At 35.2% G+C, this 5,930-nt stretch overlaps 1 pseudogene; it reads right to left on the bottom strand.

Moving 5' to 3' along the window:
• Positions 1-3,127: 3,127 nt before the first annotated feature.
• On the bottom strand, positions 3,128-5,930 carry LOC145208889 (arrestin domain-containing protein 3-like; annotated as a pseudogene).

Raw genomic sequence — 5,930 nt, 5'->3', positions numbered from 1 at the left:
TAAAATGGTTTAATTTCCTCGAGTATTGCTCAACAAACTTTACCTCAGCGTTAAGACCATTTAGGTTGCTGATTTGATCAGTCCATCTAATAAGCACAGTTGAAGAATTGCATCGGAATTTTTCCGCGGTTGTTACAACTACAAATATTCACTGTCTAAATTAACAGTGTCTTAAAATCGATGAACTTGCTGATGAATATTACTCACGTTTTACTTGGCAAGCATAGTAAGCCGGTTGCCCACTGCAGTTCATGCTTGACTGCTCCCATCCGATCCCATAATGCAACGCTTCTTGCTGGCAAGTTGTAACGTTAAAAACTGGAAAGTTTGCCGGAGATCCGTCGCTCCAATACCAACCATTCAACGACGTGTTGTAACGAATTCCGATGAAAACGTTACCGTCTAGAATTAAATTTGGAAATGATATTGATACAACTTTGCCATTGTTTGTTTTTAAGATCAGACGCTTACTTGGTACCATGAACGATCCTCTATATTGGTCGAATCTGTCAAACGTCTCATTGACACTTCGCAATTTGCTTGAATGTGGGTGATCGCTTCCATAGAGAAATGTTTCTTTCTGACGTTTGCTTGTGTCCATGTCGGAAAACAAGAAATAGCGAAATGTCCATCCTGATCCTTTGGGAAAAAAACATATTTGACACACAATAAAAAATATAAAATTAGTTACAACGGAATGACAAGCAACAAAAAAGAAAAAAAAGGTTTTGGAGCTGTTTGTTTGCGCATGTTGTAATATCGAATGCCAACACCGCAACGAAACAATTCACGTCGCAAAAAAGGACGTAACGTATTTTGCGGTTCGGTTACGGATGAATATACAAAGCAGTTGTGGACAACACCCAGACGCCAAGAGGTGTAAATAAGCGAATTTCATCGGTTAGTTGTTTGTGAAATTAAGTACTTTTTCCAATGTTTCGTTACTTTTCTAATCCTAAATGTTTCTGTAATTGATGTGCCAGTTTATACTTAACATAAGAGCATCAAAAAAGGAAAAATGGCAATTAATACACGCAATTAAGCCATTAAGAAACAATTGTTATCGATGCATTATTTTTGAAAAATTTTTGTTGCTCCGGCGTTCCCAAATGAAGTAAACCCTTAACCTGCACAATTTGCTCCGATTTTCACTCTCCACCTCTCCAAGTTCAAGTTGCCCCTTTGATGATCGCAGAAGTAAATTGGTTGGCCCATGTTTTCAGGATTGCTGTTGGATAAAACGAATGGTTTGTAGTTGCGCATTTGATTTCGTAAAAGTTGTTACCTTTTGTACAAGTCGAAATACCACAGATGTCCGAGTGATTTTGTACTGGTCCAACCAACTTTAGCCGGATTTTTGGAGTATTTGTATCGTTCATTTTCATTTGTGCGGTAAAATATATAAACTCGCTGCAAATCTAAAATAATTTAGGATCGCTTTATTTACTTTACAGTATTTGTTAAGGAACGGACGATGCAGCCATGTCAACCACAAAAATTAAAGATCATTTTTGCTACAATGATTTTAAATCAATTTTATGTTAATAGAAGTTTGTTTGTGTTTTAAAGTATCTGTCATGTTCCTAATGCTGTTGTCTTCCATCAACCTAAACCTGTTGTGTATTTGTCTGTCATGAGTTGAGTGAGAGTTGTGTTGATCTGTGGGTCATCAGTCATTGCAAGATTTCCACCCAGCAAAGAACATTTCTCCTGTGCAGTGTTTGCATCCACAAGATCATCAGATAATATCAATACACTGTCCTTCACCGCTTTTAAAGTAATTTCGCTACCTGAACATGTTAAATGTAAATTATTGCTGTTGTTGTTGTCTTAAATTTAATCACATTAAAGTTGTCGGCGCAAGCATCTTCTACAAATTGTTATGTTTGGGATTGTGTGAAAGCATTAGATTGGACTTGTAACTTACCAAAAAGTACACTAATGACTAACAAATAAAATAGTTGCATTTGCGCGTGTATTACGAATAAATAGTATGTTTTGATTGTTTTTCGTAGGCATCTGTACAGTTTTGCCGAGTTTTGCATCAATTTAAAATGTCTCGGACATCAATCGCTGTGATTTCATTGATAAAATACTTTCATTATAGTGCTTTGGATATCAAATATTTTGTTAAAAGCATTTGTTTTATTACGTGTTTACTTACTTGTGGAATAAACCAGTGCCAAAGTTACCAAAACTTTACGTAGAACATTTTCTGTCATCTCACTCTTTCTGTCCTTACTTTTGTATTCTCAGTCGCAATTAAGCGTTGCCTAGATACGTGCAATCCAAATGCAATCCTTTAACTCATGCCATGGTAAATGCTAACACTCTAACAGAAAAGTGCAATCAGTAGCTCCGAGCCTTCGATATTGCTTAAAACAATTCAAAAATATTAAAAAGCCAAGTCAATATTATGTAATAGTTACTTAACTAGTACATCTTTGAAGTGTATGTAATGTCTAACATATTTGTTTTTGAAACAGTCAGAAATTCAAACATTTAAGTTTTCAGTTGTTTATGGAGTAATCCGGTTTCGGCATCTTATCTAGCTCCAAAACGGGTTTGATTGGAAACAAATCAATTAAACCGATTTTTGAAATAACTTTTCAGGCAATAGCCTTTCCTTTGGTTTAATGAAATAATTAATTCAAAATTTCAATGTTTCACGCACTTTTGTTTCGAATAACGCGCAAAATAGCTTTGAATACGAATTGATGTGATATTTTCTGATTAAATTTTAAAACGGTTTGGTTTTCTGATCGCCGAAAGAGTGTAATTAACCGTATTTAAATGCAAACATGCATGTGTACCAAAACGTTTACAACTTTGTGTGTAATTATTTATGTGCCATAAATCATAGTTTAAAACGTTTGGTTTCAGTTGTTTTGTTTAGAAATCAAATTATTAAACTTAAAATAAAATAAAATAAATTGAAATTCGACGTTGGTTGCAAGCCATTGAAATTTGATCATGTTTTATAAATACATAATAAAACATGAGGTTAATTTTAATTTTCGAAATTTGCCAAATAGCAAACGAGAGATCGACAATACAAGAAAACGAACTGTGTCGAAAAAGCGAATGATCATTTGCTGCATTTTGTTTGTTGGAATTCCAGTCTATTTTAGTTGTTTATTGATACTCTGTTCATTTCCTCTCTCAGTGCAAAGTAGGTGTTCGCGCTCCAATCGTAGTAAGCATATAGAGGCGTGAAAGCAGATTCAGTTATTTCATCTGCATCGTCTTTTTCCTTCGCGTCCACCGAACCGAAGACGCTTTCCACATAAGCAGGCGGCGGGTCTACAAGCAAAAGGTCGGTGGTTCGAATCTCGGGTCATAAACATTTGTTTGGCAATGTAAAATTCCGAAACAACACATATTTGATCTTGACATTTGCGAAATATTGCATGTTAGTATTTACTAGTATTAAATAACGTCAAAAGGAAACTCAAAACTGTGGTAAAGTAAAAAAAATCATGTTTAATTTTGCGTTATTGATTCAATCTTAAGAAATTGGAAGATTTAGGGTCATTATTTCATGACTGTAAGAAATTTCGAAGTGAAAAATACTAAATCAGTCGCTTGTGTGCTTATCAGAAAGTTCGGTAATTTCATTAAAGTTAGTGAGGAAATGTTACCGGTCTCATAGCTTCATTGCGAACATTTTTTTTGGTGGGATATTGTGCTGTTACATGTGTTATACGCCCATCATTATTGAACGATTTGCAAAAAAAGCATGTAAGTTATTATTAATTATCTCACAATTCTGAGGCGCACTGTCTTCTGGTAGAAGCGGAAAAGTTCCAACACGAATCGGTAATGTCAAATCAATGTTCTTTTTGCATGTGACCCGAATCTGCGAATTAAAAACTTCTATTCGTTTGTTTGTTTTCTGCAAAGCCTATTTCCAAGACACGATACACGGAGTCGAACAGGGCATTTTTACATATTTTGTTATGATTTTGCCTTGCATACAAGTTTTAAGACATTATTAAGTTTTGATAATTTGCCAACTTTACATTTTCCAACTACAATAGCTGATGCACACTGTTAACAACAGGTACAATATTACCACGTTTGAAGTTAGGTTTACTTTGCCACGTTAATTTTTTTGCAGTTGGTGCCTGCCCCAACATTCCAAGTTTCCTAACCGACCTGCAATCTGTGTTTGAGATCAATGATGCTGCATCCAGGAAGATCTGATGGTGGAATACTTGGGATCAGAATCTTTCCTCTCCATTCACCAGTAGCGTTTTCTTAAAATCAATCACAAATGTTTCAAACACGGTAACAATAAAGGCAACTTAAAACTCTAATTTTTCATTGTATAAAAATTGAGATTTTCGACAAAAAATCACGTTATTTTGTAATAGTATTTATTTTGTTAAAAAAGATACATTTTAATATTCTATCATTCACACAAAGTGTTTTAAGCCAAACTTACATTGTCGTATCCGCGTGTTTGTTTACATAAAGACTAACACAGATTTTTATGTACCTGTAACTGCAATATGTTCCTTAATCTTGGCTGCTTATGATTTGGTGACGTATTTCAGTGTTCCCAAACTTTTACCATAAAACTTCGATTTCTGAAATAAAACAAATTTTGTCTGTGTAATGCAAAGCAACTTCTATTTGTTGGGCACTTAATCAAAAAGCGAAACAAACTTATAGGTTCAGAAAACCGTTTCTAACATCACATTTGTTAGGAGATAAGCATTTGTTCATAAATTTGTAACTTCACGTTGCTTACAAACACAAAATGACGAATTTGGATTAACAATAAGTAAATAGATTCTTAAAAGCCAAATTAATCAGTTCTAAGTTTCAAACTTGCTCTGAAAGAGAGGATCTCCTATACAGACTAATGCTCTAACTTACATAAAATCACCTTGTCTCTCAAATAAATTTCTGTTTTGCAGGATATATATAGATGTATATATCTCAAAAAGACATTTGACCCAAAAAGATGCAGGAAATAACAGTTTTTTTATTTAAAAGAGCTACATAGATTTAATTTTAGTATTTATTTTTTCATTTTTTTTATTTTCATAGATATTTGCAATAGCTCTTTGGGAAATACTCAGTGAAATAAACACCAGACAAAAACGCACTCAATTTAGAAAGTTTACACTAAAAACATACAACTTTCTTGTTCCAACTTGACCTTGTTCCAGCAGTGACGTCATATTCGCTCTCGTTCTTGAAGGTGAGTAATATGTTGATGACCTCACCGGGGACGTAACCACCTTTGTCACACGAAGCTTGGACCAACAGGGGGCGCCCTCTGAAAATTTCCTGTTTTTCTTCTTCGAGAACTTTTGTGGACACTGTGCTTTGTGTGGACACTTTGAAAATCACAAAGGAATGGTTGACTATACCACTAACATAGAAAGCAAAAAGGGTGTAACAAAGTTACGGCAAACACCCACATGCCGCAACTATGGCATATATGCTGCCACCTGCACAATATGCCAAAAGCAGTATGTCGGTCAAACGAAAAATGAGTTTTCAGTACGTTGGACGGGACACAGATCTATGTGGAATTCTTTCAAACCGGGTGATTATAACGAAAAGGCAGCCCTTTGTCAGCACTATGCCACAGAGCATAGGGCCAATGCCCGTGACTCTATCAGCACGTGTTTTCGGGTGCAGTTTTTGGAGCAGCCACCTATCCATCTACTGGACATCTATGAAAGTAAGTGGGCCAGCAAGATTGGAGCTGAAATAAACATACAAAAAATGTTTTTACCCTGCATTAAATAACATTTTATTTTTTTATTTTTTTATTTTTTTATTCCTACGCGCCTTTTGTCCGTTCTTTTTTAACAGTGTTTCCGCCTTTGGTTTTTACAACGCTCCTGCCGTCCTTATCTACCTTCTTTTGCCCCGCGCCACAGCCTGAGCGTTTTTCCTTTTCTTTCCAT

The sequence above is a fragment of the Phallusia mammillata genome, chromosome 1 (assembly GCF_965637545.1).
Source record: "Phallusia mammillata chromosome 1, kaPhaMamm4.hap1.1, whole genome shotgun sequence".
NCBI lineage: Eukaryota > Metazoa > Chordata > Ascidiacea > Phlebobranchia > Ascidiidae > Phallusia > Phallusia mammillata.
This window is presented reverse-complemented; position numbering and strand designations above follow the sequence as displayed.